The 27,699-nt window shown below is 43.6% G+C and overlaps 1 long non-coding RNA gene across 1 annotated transcript in view; it reads right to left on the bottom strand.

The window, feature by feature from the left end:
- Positions 1-218: 218 nt before the first annotated feature.
- Positions 219-27,699, bottom strand: part of LOC134947810 (uncharacterized) — a 67,912-nt gene continuing 40,431 nt past the window's right edge. The window contains exons 2-3 of the long non-coding RNA XR_010182791.1: positions 752-860; positions 219-663 (exon numbers count right to left, since the gene is read on the bottom strand). This is a non-coding gene — a long non-coding RNA (uncharacterized LOC134947810). The remainder of the gene's footprint in view (positions 664-751; positions 861-27,699) is intronic.

The following is a 27,699-nucleotide window of genomic DNA, read 5'->3' as shown; positions in this document are numbered from 1 at the left end:
TTCATTACAAAATGAAGATGTGTGTGTTTTTGGTTGTTAGTGTATGTATTTTTACTTGTGTCCTATGTCTGTGTCCTGTACATGTTTTCCTGTGTTGCACTTTCCATAGTGCATATGGCTATTGGACAATGTTTATTGTTTTATGTAGTGGTTTTTTGGTTTACGGTCCTTATGGGTTTTTTTTAAATAAAACAAGCATTTTTTAAAGAATTAATGTTTATAAGCATAATGGGTGGATCTATCAACAATAGCATGAATACATGAGATTTTATTTTGGTTTTACAGTGTTGGAAAAAAGCAGTACTGGTCGTCCTACAGTAACTCCCATGACATCTGATGATGATGATGCTGATGCTGCGGAAGCAGGTTAAGTGTCCATTGTAGTATAGGGTATGTTTGTAAAGGAATGGCCATAACAAAATTTAACTTTCAATACTAGGTCCATCAAAAGAAGTCTGGATCAGCAGAAGTCGGACTTCTGTAACACACCACCAAAAAAACATGTGGCAGCAAAGAAAGCAACGTCTGATGTCCAGGGCCAACCACAGCAAGCTACCCCGCCACGAAGATTATCGACAGTATGTTCGGTCCCCCCACTCCAAATTTTGGACACACCTCCAAGACGTGAACCACACTCCCCTCATCTTGATTGTGAGTATCAAACTGAAATAAATGTAATAAATTTCAGATCGTAATAAAACTTTTACTTAAACGCATTAAGTCAAAACACATCAAAATCTGATATACTTACCGAAGTCAGTAAAACATGAAATGGAATCCTAGCAAAATGGCCTTGTCCACATCCTGTAAAGATATGTATGTCCACTTCAGCCATACAGTAGCACATTGTGTGTAAGATGCTGCAACAGAAACGCATGTGTAAATTAGGAAAATAGTAAGGTTGTTTAACAAATTTTCACATGTGTGTTTGACCTAACATTGCCAAATACATATAAAAACATTACTATGTTGTTTTTGAAAAGCTATAAGGCAACACATTATGGATTACAATGTGTTTTTATGGTGGAGTATGTCTGATCTACAATAAAACTAATGTGTTTGCTTTCACAATGAAGTAACCAGACACATTTGTCACAAACAGGCATATGTATGTATTTAAGTTATGAGTGATGATGTTGCTAGGCAGGATATCTGAAAGCAACAGTCAATGACATGTGTTCCATGTGTAGTGATTTGTTATAATTTTTCAAACATATGGATAGCTAACGGATAATTTTTCTAAATTTCAGCTTCTAGTCCTGGTAACAGCATCCCTCCGCAACAACAGCAATACAGTGACATGGATGAGACAATCATGTTAGAAATGCAGCCATTAAGCCAAGGAATCAGGCCCCTAGCACCTGTGAGTACACCACCACAGCAAAGCACACCACCACCACAACACAGCCCAACAACACCAGTAACACGAGGCCCTGATCACATGTTTTAGAACATTTGGGCTAGACAGCAGGCCACTAATGAAGATTGCCTGCGTAAGCAGACACAAATGTTTGCAAGCCTACCATGTCACCTCAGAAGAATAACCAGAAATATGAGTAGACAAAATGAACAAACCACGAGAATTGGCAATACCATGGAACTCATGCGTGCAGACATTACACAGGTCATGGGCAACTTACAGCGCATAATGGAAGAACAGCACAGACTAATGGAAGAACAGCACAGACAACAGCAAAGCTATATGAACATTTTTCAAAACAATCAAAAGATAAATGAAACTTTATTCCGAATTGTAGACAATCAAAATGCTGCTACATGTGAACTCAATGCCACCCTCACTAACCTCAATGAAACAGATCCATGCACCAACAGCAAACAAGCAGCAGTTCTGGTACGACTACTCCAAATATCACGCCAGTGTCATCACCACCAAGACGCTCCACCAGAGCATGCCAACATGACAGTGGTAAAGGCAAAGGGCAGGACAAGCAGCCACCCAAAAAAAATTAACAAATAAACCTCACATTTTTAATTTCAGAGAAGTACATCAAAATAATTAGTAAGTGTATGTTTGTCAAAATAGATATAACACTTAGCTCCTTGACAATTTGTACAACATCATTAATTATAAGTGGTACAAACAACAACAGGAAATTTGTGTGCACATTTATTCTTCACCACCTTTGAATTTTTTTGGAGGAGGGAAATGTTGTTTGAGCTGCACATAGATGTTAGCAGGAAGTAACCAGACCACTTGATTTTTTTCTAATCATTACTCTTTCTAGATTCCAATCATTCTCATATCCTGCAGACACAATAATTGGCAGCCAGGCAGAATGTCTTTAGCAGGAAGTAAACAGACCACTTGATTTTTTCTAATCATTACTCTTTCTAGATTCCAATCATTCTCATATCCTGCAGGCAGAATAATTGGCAGCCATGCAGATTCATCCATGACCAATACAAATTACTATGTGATTGTTAACTCTTTTACCTTTCTTCTCTATACAACATTACAAGAATAACACAATTGAGTTGGCTAAAAAGGTTTTAATATGTTGTGATTGAATTTAGATAATTCAGTGCCAAAATGAATGTCATTATTGTTGGGCCATGTTTGTGTGTGTTAAAAATGAGTAATCAGTTTCTTAGACATGATGCAGAAACAAATAATTTTTTTTTTAAAACACAAATAATGTGTATAATAATGTATATATGTGGCAAATTGTGTATTTACTAACAAATCAGCAAGTTTACTGCAGCAAACATTACTAAATATTTTTTTTTGGATGAGACTAAGTTTGTGTCCCTTAAATACGATGGAGCATCACACATAGGGACACATGTATTCCTCAAGGCTTACATATTATATGTGGAGGAATGTTTAATTAGGACACAGGTTCTCAAACTCGGGCCTCAGGACCCCACATAGTGCATGTTTTGCAGGTCTCCTCACAGAATCACAAGTGACATAATTAGCTCCACCTGTGAACCTTTTAAAATGTGTCTGTGAGTAATTCATACACCTGTGCTTCTACTGGGTTACCTGCAAAACATGCACTGTGTGGGGTCCTGAGGTCCGAGTTTGAGAACCTGTGCATTAGGACATTACACACAATCATAAAGTAAAATACAAAATAAATTACTATGTGGATTATGTGTGCTTGTAATAAATTTTCAATCCAAGTTTATTAACACTTATCCAGACTTCATGCATACAACTCATAATCTGTTGTTTTGAGTTTTTAAATAAAACTTCAAACGGGCTCTAAAAACCCACCTATTCATCAAAGCGTACCCTTCTAATGCATAACCCAGAGCTGAAGCCGCGCCTCCACCCCCTGCCTCATGCCGTGAACATCTCAGCTTTGCTTGCATACTGCCATCAGGCTACCTCCCGCTTGCCTGCACCTCTTGTCATCTGTCTGTCGCCCCTCCCCAATAGATTGTTAGCTCTTCAGAGCAGGGCCCTCTTTCCTCTTGTTATCTAAGCCCTCGTCTCAACACATTTCACTCACAGCTCTCCCCTACTCAACGACCATTTTTATCCTGCTAGTAAAGGCTCATCTCCATCTATGACCACCAGCCTCTAGTAGTACGATGATCACTCCCTCAATACTTACATCTTAGCTGTACTATGTCTTGAGAATGTGTGGTGCTCTGTTACCTGTACTCTATGTCTGTTATTTATTTACTGTAATGCAATGTTTTGTCCCCTGTACTGTCCTTTGTACAGCGCTGCGAAACACATGTGGCGCCTTATAAATAAAATGTAATAATAATAATAATAAACACAATACACATGCTACATTTGTATAGCATAAAGCGAGGGTATGTTTGTATGTCTCAAGGAGACAGACACATTCTGAATAATGGTTTTTAATTGCAAAATGGAGCAACATATATTTAGCCTTACACAGCAAATGAAAGAAGCAACAAAACTTACCTTAAAAATAATGATTTTTGAGGTCTTGCCTAACCTGCCTCCCTACATCTGTACTCCAAGTATCACCAGATGTCTCTAATTCCTCTGCTTGCTGGCTGCTTTCTTCATCCTCCTCAACATGTGGCAGATGTTGTTGCAAACACATGTTATGAAGAAAGCAGCAGCAGAACACAATTTGAGTCACCTTCAAGGGACTATACAACAAAAGGTCACCAGACTTATCCAGATACCGAAACCTAGATTTCAGCACACCAAAACATCTTTCTATTACATTCCGCGTGGACTTATGTGCATGATTGTAATTGTGTTCAGCAGGAGTATCAGGTCGGGACAGTGGAGTAAGTAGCCAAGAGAAACACCCATATCCTCCATCACATAAAAGACCGATATAGTGACGTGATTCATGTTAAGATACAGCAACACATAAGTAACACACTGTGGGGCAGATGTATTAACCTGGAGAAGGCATAAGGAAGTGATAAACCAGTGATATGTGCAAGGTAATAAAGGCAGCGGACAATCTGTCCCTAAATGATAGTTTACATATTGGAGCTGATTGGCTGGTGCCTTTATCACCTTGCACATATCACTGGTTTATCACTTCCTTATGCCTTCTCCAGGATAATACATCTGCCCCTGTATTTGGACAAAGTAGACACAGGCCTACACATATCAAATTACATACCCAGCAGCCACCCATCTGGCATTTGTCCATCCTCAAACTTATCAAAGAGGGATGACTGACTGAGGATGAAGGAGTAATGGCATCCCCCAGGGTAACCAGCAACAACACTGATTGTTTTGAGAATTGCTTTTACAAACCACTTGCACATTTGTGGAGTGCTCTAGATGACGATTAGTATAGATGTGCTGCCTGCCCCTAGGTGGTCTCAGCTGAATGTTTGTGCAATCTATGGCTCCCAGCACATTGGGCATGCCAGCCAACTCATAGAAATCTACCCAGACGGCATGCCACTGAGACTCCTGGGTAGGGAAGCAGATTGAGGCATCGATGTGGGGCTGCAAAACAGCCAACACCTGTGTGTATATTTGAAAGAAAATTAAACATGAGATTTTAGGACAGAACTGGCCACCGAGTAATTAAAACCAACCAAGAACAGAGGAGGTAGTTAGGTATACATCACCTGTGTTAATATTCTTGAAAATGAGGGCTGTGAGATTCCTATGACAGCCCCAGACACAGCCTGAAAGCTGCCAGTAGACATAAAGTGCAACACAGCCAGGAGTTTGTGCAGGCCTGAGACAGAGCGAGAGTGTGCTGTCTCAGGGTCTAGGCCCAGTTTGACAAGGTCATACAGATGGAAAATGTTGTTACGATTTAGATGGAACAGCTGTATGACCGTATCATCGGACAATGCGTTCAAGTTTAAACGCCCCCTAAAAAAACGAGGCCTGCGCAGCCTCCGCGGAACCTGTACAACCTGCTGACCATGTTCAGTTTCTTGGCCCTGGTTACTTACAGGCTGATGTCTGAGTCTGAGGAATCCGACAGCACACAAAATATCACTGGCCCACAGTCCTGCTGCCATTTCTGAGAGTAGGTGGATTGAAATGGGCATAAGATCCTTTTATAGGCATCCTAATTCAGGTGTGAGTGATTTGTTAGTTGCAACACATATAAACACGCCTGGAAAAAGCAGGTCTATTTTTTTGCCGCTTTTTTTAACGAATCACAAAAAAATACGACCGCAATTGAGCACTCAGAGACTAACACCTAAATACGAATGAATAGTGAATACCCGTGTTGTATGAAATAACAGCCGCGTTTGACCGATGGTCTATTCATTCGTATTTCTGAACTTTGTCATTCAAACCATTACGAATAGTCCAAACACTGCCAAGATTTGTGCTTAGTGAATTCCCGTGTTGGGACTTAGAAAAAAAAACACAAATCGGACAAACTCGATTTTTTAGTAAATATTGGCCTCCGTGGTTGATATGGAAAAGTCTGCCGACAAACACTCCCAGTCTCCATCCCTCACAGAGACTACACCTGTCCTATAAGTGGAAGTTGGGCTGAATTTTGCTTTACTAACTACCCCAGTTGACTAGGTGAGTAATTACAATCACATAGTATCTATACCTATCTCACAAGTGTGAGTATTACAGACATGGATTATTTATACTCCTGAAAATTACCTTTACTAAGTAACTGGTGAATTATACAATATTATACATGCACCTATTGTAATTCTGCTATTAACTCTTAGTTGACTATAAATGGAGCATTATTTATGGAGTGTTGATAATTTTGATTTTTTTATTAGTTACATTTTTATTTTATTGTGCAAATGTTGATTTTATGTTTTATGGTGTATGTCTGTATTGGAATTTCCCCTGCATAGGCAATATTACTTTTATTCATACTGGTAGACCAACTGCTATTACCATTATTTCTGTTTGGATTTATTGCTAATAATAATAATAATAATAATAATATTATTATTATTATTATTATATTGAAATATTAATCATCTACATGATCTCTGACCATTCCTAACATCAGGAACGGCAGATGTCTCCTATATTATAATTTCCTGTTCAAGTAAGTCACCTATCCCCTAGATACGCAGTCTGAAAAACTACATTATTTAGGCCTCTTCTCTTCTTTTATTTAGACAGAATAATTTATTTGTTGTACAGTAGTTTTCATGAAACCATGTTTTGAAATGTTCAACATTTGACTGCAGGAAAAACAATGCTCTGATTAAGATTGCTCGGCTTTAGACTGCATGTCTGCTTTTTAGATAATGAATGTCTAATATCGGAGTATTTCTGTCTGCAGATTTCTCTCTGTTGACATTGTCATGTATTACTTCATCCTCTTCTCTCTCACAACATAAAGCCTTAGGATGCTATTTTAAAATTACATGGAAATAGATGTTCAGATAATCATTACATGGCAAGATGGGAACTTTGGCCTTCTCATTCCGCTGTCAATATTAACTTAAATTAACTGGCCCAATTGAAATACATCACTCCTGGCTGATTAAATAACCTTCGCATATTGCACTGCTTTTTTTCAAGCTGCAGAGTTTATTCATTTTCTATGAATTCCATCAAATAATATTGCTAGCTTATTAGAAGGGGCTGGGCTACCCTCTGGCAATATGCCTGTGTGAAAGCCATTATTATGCTAGTGGGCAGAGGGACCAATAAATGGGGCTTGTCAAAGAGGCAGCCATGATTAACCAGTTATGTGTCTCCCTCTTTAGCATCATCATGAAGCACAGTTATACACTTTAATACTACATTTATGTAATGGGCTTGTCAAACTCTTCTGTTTCACTGGGCGCACATTATTTAAAATGTGTCATGCTATATTTCTATTAGGTAAAGCATATTAGGTAAAGCATATTCTCTGGAAACCAATAAGAGAGGTATTTAGATACTGAATATTAGTGGACCTATTATAGTCCCTATTGGTATACTGTATACAGGTCATTAAATCATTAACTTTGAGAATTCTCATTTGCAGTAGAATATATTTAAATCAAATTATACTAATAGTGATTTGACACAGGTAGCGAGCCTTTGTTTTTAAACTCACTTTATTGAGTAATTTACTCACGGTGTATAGGAAGCGTATTACTCGGTGTATTATATTGTTTCATTTCGTGTTTGGACAATTTTAATGGACTTATTAAAAGTACATTGTTAAATATCTCATGTGCGCCAACAAAGAGACATTCTTTCTCTTCTTTCTTCTGTACAATACCATTTGTCTCTGGTAGCACCCCCGAGCATCTAGTAATAAGTGGATGATCTTCTGACGGATATAAGTCGGGGTTTCCCTTTTAAGTTAATACTAACAATTATCTGGCTGCTGCAGAGCACATCCCCTCCCCCCATCCCTTTTATGCTGTAAAGAATATTAGTAAAGAGCAATACAGGCAATGTGACAGAAAAAGGTAAAACTTTTTTTTAATGTTCCTGCAGCTAAACAAACTCTGATTGATTTTAGGCTTTCTGGATTATAGCTCTCTTTATGACTAACATGGTTATTTTATGCCCATGGTTTATTTAGCCTAAGCTGTGGGTATTGCCAGATCATCTGAGGTCCCAGAGGGCCATTCTTCTTCCTGAAAACCCTCCACTCTTTTGGGCTCCATTAATCTACTCTCTCCTGGTTGTCCACTCCTACTTGTCCATTTGCTCCTTCTCAGTATTGATACTCACCTCTCAACCAATTTCCCATCCTATTGGGGTACCCCAAGGCTCTTCCTTGGTCCCTTTCTCTTCTCCCACTGCACCATCTCTTCATCACCTTTAGCCTTCAGTGTTACTTCTATGCTGATGATTTCCAAATGTACTGCTCTATTCTTGATCTCTTGGCTATCTGTTCCTGGATGTTAGAATGCTTCCTGAAACTTAGCATCTCCAAAAATGAAGTCAGCATCTTAGCCCTAGCCATGGTGCTCTCTCAACCTCCTCATCATCACCAACACCAGTGCCCTCCTCTCCCCCTTCTCTATTGACTGCATCTCCCTTTTCCCTGTTACCAAAGTCCATTGTCTAAGTGTCATCTTTGACTCTGCACTTTACTTCTACCCTCAAACCCAGTCCCTATACCAATACATGAACAATCCCTTTCTTATCACAAGTGGGAGACATCAAAGCTGCTTTTGTGGACAAAACTAAATTTTGGGAGATTCGGCTGAATTTCACATATGCACCAAGCTTCGTAGTTTAATACATTCTGTAGCTTGAACACTGGAGGCAACACCATCTGTTGATGGTTATGCCTAACAGTAGACTATGGTCTTCTTTCTACGATGTGCATGGAGAGGGAACCTATGAGATCCCTCTTAGTGTCCCATGCAGCAGACATGCTATCCAAATACGTTTGCAGAAGGACTTCCAGGTCACAAACCCAGAAGTTCCTACACCATAAAGGACAGCTCTTATCGAGAGTGCTGTCCTTTGCTTAAATCATTATGCATGCAGCATTAATAAATGTTGGTATGCATGTGATCAGTGGTAGGATGAATCACATTGAAAATGCGATGCTTGGTGCATCCCGCCTCATGGGTGCTGCTAATACTCTTATTCATGCTCATGATATCATGACTACTATAATCAACGTCTCTCTAGAGATGTGTGGTTTGGTTTCCATGGAAACCAACCGAACTTAGTAGGCACAACCGAACTTAGTTGTCACGAGTTGGTCTAAACCTGGCTCAGGTCTTCCAACCAGACTCAGATCTAAAAAGAAGGCAAAATGTCAGCTTCCTGGCATCAGATCTCACGTATTTTGGATGCCATTTCACACCCGAGAACGGCGGAAGAGGTTGTGGGAAATGAACTGAGAAGCACATTCTATTGTTAATATTAATATTAAAAACTGTCAAAGTAAATAAAGGAGCCCAGAGGCACTGTGTAATTTTGCAGGACGCCGGATGGAGAGGGTGCAGGAACTAAACTAGGAAGCACATTCTATTGTTAATATTGATAACTGTCAAAGTCAGTAAAGGATACTAGGGGCATTGTGTCATTTTGGACTTCAGTCTGTAACACTCAGAGGCACTAAATGAATTAGGAGTACTGTAGGACTAGTCGGACTGGAGCTAGAGCACTGTATTGTAACTAAGCTTAAAGCCAGTAAATGCAGAGGCACTGTGTCATTTAATAACACCAATAGGAGCACAGTGGCAGATGGAATTTTCCAAAGACAATTCCATCTTGCACCACTTGTGGACTAGATTTAGAAGAAATAATATGGCATTGTCCATAATAAGCCAACTCTCTGGTGTACCTCCTAAATTTACTACAGGGGTGTGTTACATGATTAGGAAGGAAGGGGGATAGGGGGGAGGGGAATAGTATGACCAGTAGGTCAGCCCGCCAATATGTGTTAGTGTAAGATAGTTTGATTTGGAGTTTTTAGCTCTGCAGTGCAACTATTCATTTTCTTGGCTTCTTTTTTCAACTCCTGGCTATAAATATTCTTTATGGCATTTTATCTTTTTATCAATTTAAATATTTAAATGAATCAAGCAATCAATCAATGCTCGTTAACTGCCTACTACTGCATACTCCACCTCCATTTCCATGTACTTCCCTGTGGCCTATTCTTTTGAAAACATTTTCTATGGGGTTGTATACAGTAGTTTATTAAACTATCATCCACAAAGTTTCATAGATGTGCTATATTCTTTTAAACTGCCGTGTGCGTGCCACTGCTCTGTTGCTTCGTTCAGCCAGCCAGGATTTGACCAATATTGGTGAACAACATTATGAACTGCAAGGTGCTCAAAAATGACTGGAAATTAATGTTATTTAGGCTAATAATATTGTAGAAACAAAAACAGGCCCAAATTACATGATTTGCAGTGGCAGACAGGATGGCACTTTTAAAAACTAGGCCCCCAAACAGCTCATCATGCAAAGAAGAAAAGGAGGTGCAATGTGGTAGCTGGATGACCAAGCTAAGCGACACAAGTTTGCGGCACAAACACCTGGCCTATCTAGGAGTGGCACTGCAGTGTCAGACAGGATGGCACTTTTAAAAACTAGGCCCCAAGCAGCTCATCATGCAAAGAAGAAAAAGAGGTGCAATGAGGAAGCTGGATGACTTTGCTTAGCGACACAAGTGTGTGGCACAAACACCTGGCCCATCTAGGAGTGGCACGCAGTGGCTGAATGTCGAAAGTGGCCCACAATTTTTTGGGCCACTGACAGCATCTCCTGCACGTCTGTCATTTTTCAAAAAATTCTGCACCACCAAATGAATTGTATGTGCAAAACATGGGACGTGCTGGATTTTGACCAGATGTAATGCACGCACAATATTGGTGAACTTATACTGCAGTATCCCATGACTAATATGGCAGTACCCCTGGACTTATACAGCAGTACCCCTGGACTTATACGGCAGTGCCCCTGGACTTATATGGCACTGCCACTGGACTTTTATGGCAGTACCCCTGGACTGAACTTATACAGCAGTACCCCTGGACTTATATGGCAGTACCCCTGGATGCATACTGCAGTATCCCTGGACTTATACTGCAGCAGCATTGGACTTATGGCAGCATAAGACACCACCACTGTGACTGGACTGATGCAGCACAAGACACCACCACTGGACTGCTGCAGGACAAGACAGCACTGGAATGACACAAAAGAGCAGGTCGCCACCCCACGTGCCACACCACTTTTCCGCACAGACACTGAGGAGACACGTCCTCTCGCTACACTCTCCAGTACTGGAGTGAAAATTGCGTCGTTGCGTGGCTCCTTATATGGAATCCAAAACCCACAAGAATCCGACAGCAGGATGATGACGTTTTGCCTCATTCTGGTTTCCGAGTCTGGCGGGAAGTCCCGAGCCGGACTCAGATCCGGGCGCGGGACGTGATATTTGGTAGGGTTCGGGTCTCAGGGAACCGAACCCGCTCATCTCTAGTTCAAACACACCCCACCCAAATCTTATCTCTCTGCACATGTTATATTCCCCCCCCCCCCCCCCTGCGGTGCACATGGTTTTGTCCATTAGCCAAAAAATTTGCTGCTGCAAGCAGATCTGAATTAGGCCCCAAAAACACAAAAATGAATCCAGATCCAAAACCAAAACACGGGGGTCTGTGCACATCTCTAGTGGGAAGGGTGAAAAATAAAACATACCTTTACTCTGCGTGTCTTTGAGGGTTAGACACTAATAAGCAAAGCAGATCATCTGTGCATGTTTGTCACACCAGCAGCTGCAATCTGCAATACAGACTCTTCCTTTATGTTTGTTTGAATTTGAATTGAGATGCCATTTCTTGTTTTTCTTAAGAGTATCTATCTACACTGTAGCATATATTGTGTATATATGATTTTTTAAAGAAAATCCAGATCCAAAACTAAAACACTTGAAGGTGGTTTTGCCAAAACTAGAGATGTGCGGCGGGCACTTTTCATATTTTGGGAGTCATTCAGACCCAATTGCACGCTGCAGATTTTTGCAGCCGTGCGATCGGGTCTGAACAGCGCATGTGTGGGGGCCGCAATGCGCAGGTGTGTCGCTGGCCAGTGACGTCCATCACCGGGCAGCGATGGAAGTAACGAAGAAAGAGTTCGCAGAGGCTAACGCAAGAAGATTAACAGGAAGAGGTCATCCGCGGGTGTCAACTCACCGTTTTCTGGGAGTGTCGAGGAAAATGCAGGCGTGCCCGGCCGTTTCCAGGGAGGGATCCTGACTTCAGCTCCAGCAAGGATCATCACAGCGGGTGAGTAAGTCCTGAGCTTTTTTGTTGTGCAGCTTTCTGCACAAGCGTTTGTAGCCCTGCACAGCGAATCCCGCCTTCCCTGTAGCCTGCGTGCGACCAGGTCTGAATTAGGCCCTTCGTGTTTTGGTTTTGGATCTGGATAGGTTTTGCCAAAACCACCCTTTCGGGTTTTGGATATCTTGATGATTTTTGAAAAAAACATCAAAATAGCAAAAAAATCACAGAATTTGGGGGTAATTTTGATTCTACGGTATTATTAACCTCAATAACATTCATTTCCACTCAATTCCACTCTATTCTGAACACCTCACACCTCACAATATTGTTTTTAGGCCTAAAAGTTACACCGAGGTAGCTGTATGACTGAGCTAAGCGACACAAGTGTGCAGCACAAACACCTGGCCCATCTAGGAGTGGTACTACAGTGGCAGACAGGATGGCACTTAAAAAAAAATTAGCCCCCAAACAGCACATAGTAATATAGTAACATAGTAACATAGTATTTGAGGTTGAATAGAGGCAAAATGGCCATTGTGTTCAACTAAGTTGAGTTGATTATAATTAGTGATGAGCGGGTTCGGATCCTCGAGATCCGAACCCGCCCGAACTTCACCTTTTTTTTCACGGGTCCGAGCGACTCGGATGCTCCCGCCTTGCTCGGTTAACCCGAGCGCGCCCAAATGTCATCATCCCGCTATCGGATTCTCGCGAGATTCGGATTCTATATAAGGAGCCGCGCGTCGCCGCCATTTTCACACGTGCATTGAGATTGATAGGGAGAGGACGTGGCTGGCGTCCTCTCCGTTATAGTAGAAAAGACTGAGTGACTTAGTTATAATTGTGGGGAGGATTGGGGACGGGGAGCAGCTGTTAGGGAGTACAGTGCAGGGTTTTGATTATAATACCACCAGTGAGTTTAATCCGTTGTTTCTCTGCCTGAAAAAAACGCTCCACCATATCTGTGCTCACTCAGTGTGCTGCACTGCTGCATATATCTGTGCTGAGTGCACTGCTCACACTGCCTAATTGTGGGGACTGGGGAGCAGTTATAGCAGGAGTACAGTGCACAGTTTTGCTGACAGTGACCACCAGTCCAGTATACGTTTGTCTGCCTGAAAAACACTCCTGTGGTGGCTTTTTTTTTCTTCATACTAGTTTAGCAGTCTGCTGACAGTGTCCACCAGGTCCGTTATTATTATACAGTATATTATATATATATATATAGCAGTACGGTAGGCCACGGCTGTACCTACCTCTGTGTCGTCAGTGCACTCGTCGTCCATAAGTAATATAATACTATACTATAGTATCCATCCATCTACATTGTATACCTGCGGTGGCTTTTTTTTTCTTCATACTAGTTTAGCAGTCTGCTGACAGTGTCCACCAGATCCGTTATTATTATTATATATATATATATATATATATATATAGCAGTACGGTAGGCCACGGCTGTACCTACCTCTGTGTCGTCAGTGCACTCGTCGTCCATAAGTAATATAATACTATAGTATCCATCCATCTACATTGTATACCTGTGGTGGTTTTTTTTTTTCTTCATACTAGTTTAGCAGTCTGCTGACAGTGTCCACCAGGTCCGTTATTATTATTATACAGTATATTATATATATATATATATATATATATATAGCAGTACGGTAGGCCACGGCTGTACCTACCTCTGTGTCGTCAGTGCACTCGTCGTCCATAAGTAATATAATACTATACTATAGTATCCATCCATCTACATTGTATACCTGTGGTGGCTTTTTTTTTCTTCATACTAGTTTAGCAGTCTGCTGACAGTGTCCACCAGGTCCGTTATTATTATACAGTATATTATATATATATAGCAGTACGGTAGGCTACGGCTGTACCTACCTCTGTGTCGTCAGTGCACTCGTCGTCCATAAGTAATATAATACTATACTATCCATCCATCTACATTGTATACCTGTGGTGTTTTTTTTTTCTTCATACTAGTTTAGCAGTCTGCTGACAGTGTCCACCAGGTCCGTTATTATTATACAGTATATTATATATATATATAGCAGTACGGTAGGCCACGGCTGTACCTACCTCTGTGTCGTCAGTGCACTCGTCGTCCATAAGTAATATAATACTATACTATCCATCCATCTACATTGTATACCTGTGGTGGTTTTTTTTTCTTCATACTAGTTTAGCAGTCTGCTGACAATGTCCACCAGGTCCGTTATTATTATATAGTATATTATATATATATATATATATAGCAGTACGGTAGGCCACGGCTGTACCTACCTCTGTGTCGTCAGTGCACTCGTCGTCCATAAGTAATATAATACTATACTATAGTATCCATCCAACTACATTGTATACCTGTGGTGGCTTTTTTTTTCTTCATACTAGTTTAGCAGTCTGCTGACAGTGTCTACCAGGTCCGTTATTATTATTATACAGTATATTATATATATATATATATATATATATATATATATATATAGCAGTACGGTAGGCCACGGCTGTACCTACCTCTGTGTCGTCAGTGCACTCGTCGTCCATAAGTAATATAATACTATACTATCCATCCATCTACATTGTATACCTGTGGTGGTTTTTTTTCCCTTCATACTAGTTTAGCAGTCTGCTGACAGTGTCCACCAGGTCCGTTATTATTATACAGTATATTATATATATATATATATATATATATATATATATATATATATATATAGCAGTACGGTAGGCCACGGCTGTACCTACCTCTGTGTCGTCAGTGCACTCGTCGTCCATAAGTAATATAATACAATACTATCCATCCATCTACATTGTATACCTGTGGTGGCTTTTAGTTGTGCGCATTAAAATATGGAGAACAAAAATGTGGAGGTTAAAAAAATAGGGAAAGATCAAGATCCACTTCCACCTCATGCTGAAGCTGCTACCACTAGTCATGGCCGAGACGATGAAATGCCATCAACGTTGTCTGCCAAGGCCGATGCCCAATGTCATAGTACAGAGCATGTAAAATCCAAAACACAAAAGATCAGTAAAATGACCCAAAAATCAAAATTAAAAGCGTCTGAGGAGAAGCGTAAACTTGCCAATATGCCATTTACGACACGGAGTGGCAAGGAACGGCTAAGGCCCTGGCCTATGTTCATGGCTAGTGGTTCAGCTTCACACGAGGATGGAAGCACTCATCCTCTCGCTAGAAAAAAGAAAAGACTTAAGCTGGCAAAAGCACAGCAAAGAACTGTGCGTTCTTCGAAATCACAAATCCCCAAGGAGAGTCCAATTGTGTCGGTTGCGATGCCTGACCTTCCCAACACTGGACGGGAAGAGCTTGCGCATTCCACCATTTGCACGACCCCTGCAAGTGCTGGAAGGAGCACCCGCAGTCCAGTTCCTGATAGTCAAATTGAAGATGTCAGTGTTGAAGTACACCAGGATAAGGATATGGGTGTTGCTGGCGCTGGGGAGGAAATTGACAAGGAGGATTCTGATGGTGATGTGGTTTGTTTAAGTCAGGCACCCGGGGAGACACCTGTTGTCCGTGGGAGGAATATGGCCATTGACATGTCTGGTCAAAATACAAAAAAAATAAGCTCTTCAGTGTGGAATAATTTCAACAGAAATGCGGACAACTGGTGTCAAGCCGTGTGTTGCCTTTGTCAAGCTGTAATAAGTAGGGGTAAGGACGTTAACCACCTCGGAAAATCCTCCCTTATACGTCACCTGCAGCGCATTCATAATAAGTCAGTGACAAGTTCAAAAACTTTGGGCGACAGCGGAAGCAGTCCACTGACCAGTAAATCCCTTCCTCTTGTAACCAAGCTCCCGCAAACCACACCACCAACTCCCTCAGTGTCAATTTCCTCCTTACCCAGGAAAGCCAATAGTCCTGCAGGCCATGTCACTGGCAAGTCTGACGAGTCCTCTCCTGCCTGGGATTCCTCGGATGCATCCTTGAGTGTAACGCCTACTGCTGCTGGCGCTGCTGTTGTTGCTGCTGGGAGTCGATCGTCATCCCAGAGGGGAAGTCGGAAGACCACTTGTACTACTTCCAGTAAGCAATTGACTGTCCAACAGTCCTTTGCGAGGAAGATGAAATATCACAGCAGTCATCCTGCTGCAAAGCGGATAACTGAGGCCTTGGCAGCCTGGGCGGTGAGAAACGTGGTTCCGGTGTCCATCGTTAATTCAGAGCCAACTAGAGACTTGATTGAGGTACTGTGTCCCCGGTACCAAATACCATCTAGGTTCCATTTCTCTAGGCAGGCGATACCGAAAATGTACACAGACCTCAGAAAAAGACTCACCAGTGTCCTAAAAAATGCAGTTGTACCCAATGTCCACTTAACCACGGACATGTGGACAAGTGGAGCAGGGCAGACTCAGGACTATATGACTGTGACAGCCCACTGGGTAGATGTATTGCCTCCCGCTGCAAGAACAGCAGCGGCGGCACCAGTAGCAGCATCTTGCAAACACCAACTCGTTCCTAGTCAGGCTACGCTTTGTATCACCGCTTTCCAGAATACGCACACAGCTGAAAACCTCTTACGGCAACTGAGGAAGATCATCGCAGAATGGCTTACCCCAATTGGACTCTCCTGGGGATTTGTGGCATCGGACAACGCCAGCAATATTGTGCGTGCATTACATCTGGGCAAATTCCAGCACGTCCCATGTTTTGCACATACCTTGAATTTGGTGGTGCAGAATTATTTAAAAAACGACAGGGGTGTGCAAGAGATGCTGTCGGTGGCCAGAAGAATTGCGGGCCGCTTTCGGCATACAGGCACCGTGTACAGAAGACTGGAGCACCACCAAAAACACCTGAACCTGCCCTGCCATCATCTGAAGCAAGAGGTGGTAACGAGGTGGAATTCAACCCTCTATATGCTTCAGAGGATGGAGGAGCAGCAAAAGGCCATTCAAGCCTATACATCTGGCCACGATATAGGCAAAGGAGGTGGAATGCACCTGTCTCAAGCGCAGTGGAGAATGATTTCAACGTTGTGCAAGGTTCTGCAACCTTTTGAACTTGCCACACGTGAAGTCAGTTCAGACACTGCCAGCCTGAGTCAGGTCATTCCCCTCATCAGGCTTTTGCAGAAGAAGCTGGAGGCATTGAAGGAGGAGCTAAAACAGAGCGATTCCGCTAGGCATGTGGGACTTGTGGATGGAGCCCTTCATTCGCTTAACCAGGATTCATGGGTGGTCAATCTGTTGAAATCAGAGCACTACATATTGGCCACCGTGCTCGCTCTTAGATTTAAAACCTACGTTGGATCTCTCTTTCCGGCAGACACAAGTCTGCAGAGGTTCAAAGACCTGCTGGTGAGAAAATTGTCAAGTCAAGCGGAACGCGACCCGTCAACATCTCCTCCTTCACATTCTCCCGCAACTGGGGGTGCGAGGAAAAGGCTACGAATTCCGAGCCCACCCGCTGGCGGTGATGCAGGGCAGTCTGGAGCGACTGCTGATGCTGACATCTGGTCTGGACTGAAGGACCTGCCAACGATTACTGACATGTCATCTACTGTCACTGCATATGATTCTCTCACCATTGAAAGAATGGTGGAGGATTATATGAGTGACCGCATCCAAGTAGGCACGTCAGACAGTCCGTACGTATACTGGCAGGAAAAAGAGGCAATTTGGAGGCCCTTGCAGAAACTGGCTTTATTCTACCTAAGTTGCCCTCTCTCCAGTGTGTACTCCGAAAGAGTGTTTAGTGCCGCCGCTCACCTTGTCAGCAATCGGCGTACAAGGTTACTTCCAGAAAATGTGGAGAAGATGATGTTCATTAAAATGAATAATAATCAATTCCTCCGTGGAGACATTCACCAGCAGCAATTGCCTCCAGAAAGTACACGGGGACCTGAGATGGTGGATTCCAGTGGGGACGAATTAATAATCTGTGTGGAGGGGGATGTACACAGTGAAAGGGGTGATGAATCGGACGATGATGATGAGGTGGACATCTTGCCTCTGTAGAGCCAGTTTGTGCAAGGAGAGATTGATTGCTTCTTTTTTGGTGGGGGCCCAAACCAACCAGTCATTTCAGTCACAGGCGTGTGGCAGACCCTGTCGCTGAAATGATGGGTTCGTTAAAGTGTGCATGTCCTGTTTATACAACATAAGGGTGGGTGGGAGGGCCCAAGGACAATTCCATCTTGCACCTCTTTTTTCTTTCATTTTTCTTTGCGTCATGTGCTGTTTGGGGAGTATTTTTTTGAAGGGCCATCCTGCGTGACACTGCAGTGCCAATCCTAGATGGGCCAGGTGTTTGTGTCGGCCACTAGGGTTGCTTAGCTTAGTCACACAGCTACCTCATTGCGCCTCTTTTTTTCTTTGCGTCATGTGCTGTTTGGGGAGTATTTTTTTGAAGGGCCATCCTGCGTGACACTGCAGTGCCACTCCTAGATGGGCCAGGTGTTTGTGTCGGCCACTAGGGTCGCTTAGCTTAGTCACACAGCTACCTCATTGCGCCTCTTTTTTTCTTTGCGTCATGTGCTGTTTGGGGAGTATTTTTTTGAAGGGCCATCCTGTCTGACACTGCAGTGCCACTCCTAGATGGGCCAGGTGTTTGTGTCGGCCACTTGGGTCGCTGAGCTTAGTCACACAGCTACCTCATTGCACCTCTTTTTTTCTTTGCGTCATGTGCTGTTTGGGGAGTATTTTTTTGAAGGGCCATCCTGTCTGACACTGCAGTGCCACTCCTAGATGGGCCAGGTGTTTGTGTCAGCCACTTGGGTCGCTGAGCTTAGTCACACAGCTACCTCATTGCACCTCTTTTTTTCTTTGAGTCATGTGCTGTTTGGGGACTATTTTTTTGAAGGGCCATCCTGCGTGACACTGCAGTGCCACTCCTAGATGGGCCAGGTGTTTGTGTCGGCCACTTGGGTCGCTGAGCTTAGTCACACAGCTACCTCATTGCACCTCTTTTTTTCTTTGCGTCATGTGCTGTTTGGGGAGTATTTTTTTGAAGGGCCATCCTGCCTGACACTGCAGTGTCACTCCTAGATGGGCCAGGTGTTTGTGTCGGCCACTTGTGTCGCTTAGCTTAGCCATCCAGCGACCTCGGTGCAAATTTTAGGACTAAAAATAATATTGTGAGGTGTGAGGTGTTCAGAATAGACTGAAAATGAGTGGAAATTATGGTTATTGAGGTTAATAATACTATGGGATCAAAATGACCCCCAAATTCTATGATTTAAGCTGTTTTTTAGGGTTTTTTTGAAAAAAACACCTGAATCCAAAACACACCCTAATCCGACAAAAAAAATTCGGTGAGGTTTTGCCAAAACGCGTTCGAACCCAAAACACGGCCGCGGAACCGAACCCAAAACCAAAACACAAAACCCGAAAAATTTCCGGTGCACATCACTAATTATAATGTACCTACTGAAATACTGCTTTATGACTAGTTAACCACTATAAATCATGTTCCACCCGGAATATCAACGTCAATATTTTAAATGTAAATAACCTTGGATACATTTTCAATCAGAAATTTATCCAATCCGTTTTTAAATGCATTTACAGAGTCCGCCATTACCACCTTCCCTGGCAGGGAATTCCAGATCCTTATTGCCCTAACAGTGAAGAAACCTTTCCTACGTTGCGTACGGAATTTTCTCTCCTATAGCCTCAGTGAGTGCCCACGTGTCCTAAACAGAGTTCTTTTAATAAATAATTCCTCTGATAACTCTTTGCAATGTCCCTTCACATATTTGAAGATATTAATAATGTCTCCTCTTAGACGCCTCTTTTCCTGTGTATACATATTCAAACTAGTAAGCCTTTCCTAGTAATCCAGTCCCTCTAGCCCTCTAATCAATTTAGTAGCTCGCCTTTGATCCCTTTCTAGTTCACCAATATCTTTTTTATACAGTGGCGCCCAAAACTGAACGTAATAATCAAGGTGCAGATGTACCAGTGATTTGTACAGTCGCATTACACTCTTATCCCTTGTCTCAATTCCCTGCTTACTTGCCTTCTTTACTGCACTTTGACATTGTATACGGTTATTAAGCCTATTATCAATGAGTACCCCCAAATCTTTTTCCAATACTGTTACTCCAAGACTTTCCCCATCATGCTAAGAAGTAAAAGAGGTACAATGAGGTAGCTGTATGACTAAGCTAAGCAAAAAAAGCATGCGGCACAAACACCTGGCCCATCTAGGGTTGGCAAGGCAGTCCCACTGCACTAATGGCGGATACCAGACGCACATCTAACACCAACATAGGTGTCAAGGCCTCAGTTATCCGCTTTGCAACAGGATGACTGCTGTCATATTTCATCTTCCTCGTAAAGGACTGCTGGACAGTCATTTGCTTAGCTGAAGTAGTACAAGTGGTCTTTCGACTTCCTTTCTGGGATGATGATCGACTTCCAGCAGCAACAACATCAGCGGCAACAGCAGCAGTAGGAGGAAGTGGTTCTTGATCTTTCCCTATTTTATCCTCCAAATTTTTGGACTCCATTATTTTTCTGGAGTTATATAACAAAATGCAGCACAGGAGAGCGTACCTCTACACCACACAGGGCAAGCCCTGTAAAAATTATTTGAATTAAATATTAATAACCCCTTTATTTGGAGAAACTATTATACAGCACAGGACAGCACCACTGAACTTATATGGCAACACCACTGGACTGGATTTATACGACAGTACCACTGGATAGGACTTATACGGCAGTGTCACTCGATTTATATGGCAGCATCCCTGGACATATACGGCAGTATCACTGGACAAATATGGCAGTATCACTGGACATATATGGCAGTATCACTGGATTTATGCGTCAGAACCACTGGACATATATGGCAGAATCACTGGACATATACGGCAGTATCACTGGACATATACGGCAGTACCACTGGACATATACAGCAGTACCAGTTGACATATACGGCAGTACCACTAGACATATACGGCAGTATCACTGGACTGGATTTATACAGCAGTACCACTAGACATATACAGCAGTATCACTGGACATATGCGGCAGTAACCACTGGACATATACGGCAGTATCACTGGACTGAATTTATATAGCAGTACCACTGGACATCTAGGCAGTATCACAGGATTTATACGGCAGTACCACTGGACATATACAGCAGTACCACTGGATTTATATGGCAGTACCACTGGACATATACGGCAGCATCACTGGATTTATATGGCAGAACCACTGGACATATATGGCAGAACCACTGGACATATACGGCAGTATCACTGAACTGGATTTATACGGCAGTACCACTGGACATATATGGCAGTACCACTGGGCATATACGGCAGTACCACTAGACATATACGGCAGTACCACTAGACATATACGGCAGTACCACTAGACATATACGGCAGTATCACTGGACTGGATTTATACGGCAGTATCACTGGACATATGTTAGCATCCTAATCCCATAGCCATTACGGCATAATCAAAACTAATGGGCTTATTCATCTGTCGGCGGGGACGTGTCCCGGGTTCGATTCCTAAAGTACTGTAAGAATGCATGTTAGTTTCTTCCAGACGCTTTATTATTTTTTTATTTTTTTTATCTATCGTACCGTACTATTCTTTCACATTCAATAGAAGTGTGCACACAAGTTTTACATAAAGCAGGGCAAAGCTGCAGGAGCGTTTCTACTGTAAAATACACAGCGGCTATGAGGATAAGGTTCTATGCACCGTACAGTACACATACAATTCTGTAGCAGGGCAGACTCGATGGCTACCACCTGTGACTCCTTGCACTGAGGAGGCCCTCGGCTACGGAGCGAGTGATGGCACGGGTTTTGCAGGCTACGGGGCAATGAAGAAGGAGCGTCAAAGTCCCCTAGCTAAAATACACATGGGCAATATGGCTAGGAGAGCTCTATGCACATTACGGATACACCAAACTCGATCGCCTAGCAAGTTGACAAAATGGCCGCCGCCCGACTCCCCCCACTTTGTGGCAGCACTCGGCTATGGAGCGAGTGACGGCATAAGTTTTGAAGGCTATGGGGCAATGCTGAGGGAGCGTCACAATCCCCTAGCTAAAATACACAGGGGCGATAGGGCTAGGTGAGCTCTATGTACATTACGATACACCAGACTTGAACACATACTGTAGCAAGTTGTCAAATTGGCTGACATCAGTTATCCCTTCCCCGTGGAGGCCCTTGGCTATGGAGCGAGTGATGGCACAGATTTTGCAGGCTACAGGGCAATGCTGAAGGAGAGTCACAATCCCCTAGCTAAAATACACAGAAGCGATCGGGCTATGTGAGCTCTATGCACATAATGATACACCAGACTCGATCACATAGCAAACTGACAAAATGTCTGCCGCCCGTGAACCCCCACCTCGTGGCAGCGCTCGGGTATGGAGCGAGCGACGGCATAGGTTTTGCAGGCTACAGGGCAATGCTGAAGGAGCGTCACAATACCCTAGCTAAAATACTCCGGGGCGATAGGGATAAGCGAGCTCTATGCACATTACGATACCCCGGACTCGATCACCTAGCAAGTTTACAAAATGGCCTCCGCCTGAGTCCTCCCACCTCATGGCAGCACTCAGCTATGGAGCGAGCAACGGCATAGGTGTTACAGGCAATTCCTTCCCATTGGCATTCCTTTATGCTGTTAGGGGACTCGGACGCTCAAATTGCAAAACACAGTATTTTCCACCGCCTCCCCCCATCGCCCTTACCCCCTGGCAGCCTACACAGTTCATACAGTTGACAGGGAGGGAGGTCAGGCCAGGTTACAATAAATGTGCAACACAATACTACAGTATACTGTATATGAAAATCACATAGAGAACTGCAGTCGCGTTGATACTGTAGATGTGTAAATGATACAGTAGCAGTGATCCCTTCTCACAAAGTACAACACAGATTCTCTATCGCTGATGATCTACAGTACTGTGTTGCTCGAACAGTTAATTGCGTCAGGATATATTTATTGGTATGTCTACGGGTGCGGAATCAGATGCTCATGCAGATGTACCCTGATTTATGTGAAACCTGTGTGCACCCTTCCATTGAATGTATTACAATGGATTACAAAAAGAAAAAATAATAATAAAGTGAATGCCAGGGGGAAAAAAATATAGATTGGCCTTTTGGGAATCGAACCCGGGACTCTCAGCGTGGGCGCCTTCATTGCTTGCCCACATTGCTGCATGGAAGATTCACAAATTCATGTGTAAAAGTACTGCAAGCAGCGGTTCCATTGGTATTTGTTTATGCCATTAGGGGACTCGGATGCTCATATCGTAAAACATGGTATTTAGTGCACTGGGGGTCATTCTGAATTGTTCGCTCGCTGGCAGTTTTTAGCAGCCATGCAAATGCTATGCCGCCTCCCACTGGAAGTGTATTTTAGCTTAGCAGAAGTGCGAATGAAAGGATCGCAGAGTGGCTACAAAATAATTTTGTGCAGTTTCAGAGTAGCTTCAGACCTACTCAGCGCTTGCGATCACTTCAGACTGTTCAGTTCCTGTTTTGACGTCACAAACACGCCCTGAGTTCGGCCAGCCATGCCTGCGTTTTTCCTGGCACGTCTGCGTTTTTCTGAACACTCCCTGAAAATGGTCAGTTGACACCCAGAAACGCCCTCTTCCTGTCAATCACTCTGCGGCCAGCAGTGCAACTGAAAAGTTTCGCTAGACCTTCTGTGAAACTATATAGTTCGTTATAATAGTATGACGCGCATGCGCATTGCGCCGCATACGCATGCGCAGAAGTGCCTTTTTTGCCTGATCACTGCGCAGCGACCGAAAGCAGCTAGCAATCAACACGGAATGACCCCCACTGTACATACTTTAAAGTCAATGAGCTACATTATTCCTTTCACACATTAGTTGCGTCTGCATACACAAGTGTTTTAACATGTTCGTTTGCGTCTGTATAAACTGTTTTTTTTTTTTTTTTTTTTTTAACTCTCTCCGTCTGACCATTGGTCACCATCTGTGTGTACAGTATGCAGTACAGGACTGTATATTAACATTACAGTCGTCACTGATCATTTGCCAGAGCTTGTACTGTAGATCAATCTGCCGCTATTCAATCTAAAGTACTGGATTAGTGGAGCATTAGCCACCTAGTGATGGAGATGTGTATTGCATGCTGAGTATCTAGTCGTGCCTCAATGCGCCTGTCCGTGATTAAACTCAGCAACCTAAGCTATCATGTAGGCATGACTAAACCTCCGTCTAGGTGCAGAAACAGCCAAGATAACAGAGGACCCATCTGTATACGGCAGTACCACTTGACATATACGACAGTACCACTGGAAATATACGGCAGTAGTACTGGACTGGATTTATACGGCAGTACCACTGGACATATACGGCAGTACCACTGGACATATACGGCAGTACCACTGGACTTATACGGCAGCACAGGGACACCACCACTGGACTAATGCAGGACAACACAGCACCACTGCAATGAACTGGACTTATACAGCAGCACTGGACATATGGCAGCAGAGGACACCACCACTGTGACTGGACTGATGCAGCATAAGACACTACATTGGACTGAGCAGCACAAGACAGCACTGGAATCACCACCCCACTTTCCCGCACAGACACGGAGTGAGGACGTAGACACGTCCTATCGCTACACTCTCCAAGCCAGAGTGAAAATGGCAGCGACACACGGCTTCTTATATGGAATCCAAAACCCATGAGAATCCAACAGCGGGATGATGACGTTTTGCCTCGTTCTGGTTTCCAAGTCTAGCGGGAAGTCCCGAGCCTGGCTCGAAACTGGGCTCGAGATGTGATGTTCGGTATGTGATGTTCATTAGGGTTAGGTTCTCAGAGAACCGAACCCGCTCATCTCTAGCCAACACCAGAAAACAAAAACAAAACACTGAGGGTGTTTTTGGCGAATCTCTACTTCTCTCTTTCCTTCCATTCTCCTGCTTCATTCTCCTTTCTTTTTCTTTCTTTTTTTTTGCATTACCACTGCTGCTTCTTTCTGCCAGTCACTTCCCTGGCTCCCTGACCTACACAAATTAAAATGTAAACTTCTCTCTCCTCCATAACGCTCACCCACTGTACTTCTCACTATATAAATAGAATTTCCACTCACTCCCTCCTGTCCAATTTGCTCTGCCAGTGCCTCTCTGCTCATCTCATCCTGCTCCCACTCTCACCTTCAGGACATCTCCTATGCCATCTCCTAGCTCTGGAATGTACTCCCACTGGGAGGCAGTTACAAGACAATACTGACGCTGGAATCCCGTCCCCTTACAGTTCCCACAGTCAGCATGCTGACTAACAGGGACTGTTCCCACTCATGGGAGACTGCTCGCCCCCGCCCCCCCCCTCCCGTTGGCCATCTGAAAGCCGTTATCAATATGGTGACCGGCGGTCTCCTGATCGCCGGTCACGCATACCATACCACTGCCACTACATGGTCTTGCCTCCAGTCTCTCAGCATTCAGAGTTGCACTTAACACTCACCTCTACATTGAATCCTATGACCCCTCCTCCTAATCCCCAGCATCTGCACTCCTCAATTTTAGTCACCTCACTCTCTTTCTGTCTACCTATATCTGCTATAAAATGTAAGATGTCACCAGCAGGTCCATCTCCCTCCTTTCCTCTATACTCAGTTAGAGATTAGTGGGTTTGGATCCCTGACATCCGAACCCTATCGAACTGTTTTCCCGCCTGACTCGGAAACCGGAACTAGGCAAAACGTCATCATCCCGCTGTCGGATTCTCGCGGGATTTGGATGCCATATCGGAGAGTGTATTGAGAGGACGTGTCCTCAGTGTCTGTGTGGGCAGGAAAGTGGGGTGGTGAGTCTTGTGCTGTGTTGCGCTGCTCAGTCCGGTCCAGTGTAGTCAGTGTATTGTGCTGCATCAGTCCAGCCAGTCACAGTGTTGGTGTCCTCTGCTGCTATATGTCCCCAGTGCTGCTGGCTGCTATATAAGTCCCTTGCATTTTTGCTGGGTTGTCTTGCATCAGACCAGGGGTAGTGTCTCTCTTGTGCAGCATCAGTCCAGTGACCAGTCACAGTGGTGGTGTCCTCTGCTGCCATATATCCAGTGTATCTGTATAAGTCCTTTTCGGTGGTGCTGTGTTGTCCTGCATTAGACCAGGGATAGTGTCTTGTGCAGCATCAGTCCAGTGACCAGTCACAGTGGTGGTGTCCTCTGCTGCCATATGTCCAGTGTAGCTGTATAAGTCCCTTACAGTGTTGTTGTGTTTTGCTGCATCAGACCAGTGGTAGTGTCCTGGCCATCAGTAATTCCAGTGACGAGGCAGTCACAGTGGTATACGCTGCTGCTATATGTCCACTGCTGCTGTATAATAATAATAATAACAACAACAGTCCCTTACAGTGTTGCTGTGTTGTGCTGCATCAGACCAGTGGTAGTGTCCTGGCCATCAGTCATTCCAGTCATTCCTGTGCTGCATATTGTCTTATATAACTCCCCAAAAATAATGGAAAACAAAAATTTAGAGGATAAAATAGGGAAAGATCAAGAACCACTTCCTCTTAGTGCTGAAACTGCTGCCACTAGCCACGATATAGACGATGAAATGCCATCAACGTCGTCTGCCAAGGCCAATGCCCAATGTGATAGTAGAGGGCATGTAAAATACAAAAAAAACAAAGTTTAGTAAAAAGAACCAAAAAAGACATTTAAATCGTCTGAGGAGAAACATAAACTTGCCAATATGCCATTTACGACACGGAGTGGCAAGGAGCGGCTGAGGCCTTGGCCTATGTTCATGGCTAGTGGTTCAGCTTCACATGATGATGGAAGCCCTAATCCTCCCACTAGAAAAATTAAAAGAGTTAAGCTGGAAAGAGCACAGAAAAGAACTGTGCGTTCTGAGATGGTATAACAAATCCCCAAAGAGAGTCCAAGTGTGTCGGAGGTTGCGATGCCTGACCTTCCCAACACTGGACGGGAAGAGGTGGCTCTTTCAACCATTTGCACGCCCCCTGCAAGTGCTGGAAGGAGCACCCACAGTCCAGTTACTGATATTGAAATTGAAGATGTCACTGTTGAAGTACACCAGGATGAGGATATGGGTGTTGCTGGCACTGAGGAGGAGGTTGACGATAAGGTTTCTGATGGTGATGTGGTTTGTTTAAGTCAGGCACTGGGGGAGACACCTGTTGCCCATGGGATGAAGAAGCCCATTGTGATGCCTGGGCAAACTATGAAAAAAGCCACCTCTTCGGTGTGGAATTATTTCTCCACAAATCCGGACAACAGGTGTCAAGCCATCTGTTGCCTCTGTCAATCTCTAATAAGTAGGCGTAAGGATGTTAACCACCTAGGAACATCCTCCCTTATACATCACCTGCAGTGCATTCATCATGAGTCAGTGTCAAGTTGTGAAACTTTGGGTAAGAGAGTAAGCAGTCCACTGACACCTAAATCCCTTCTTCCTCCTGTACCCAAGCTCCTGCAAGCCACACCACCAACTCCCTCAACGTCAACTTCCTCCTCAGTCAGGAATGTCAGTAGTCCTGCAGGCCATGTCACTGTCAAGACTGAAGAGTCCCCTCCTAACCGGG

Source organism: Pseudophryne corroboree, chromosome 8 (assembly GCF_028390025.1).
Source record: "Pseudophryne corroboree isolate aPseCor3 chromosome 8, aPseCor3.hap2, whole genome shotgun sequence".
Classification (NCBI taxonomy): Eukaryota; Metazoa; Chordata; class Amphibia; order Anura; family Myobatrachidae; genus Pseudophryne; species Pseudophryne corroboree.
This window is presented reverse-complemented; position numbering and strand designations above follow the sequence as displayed.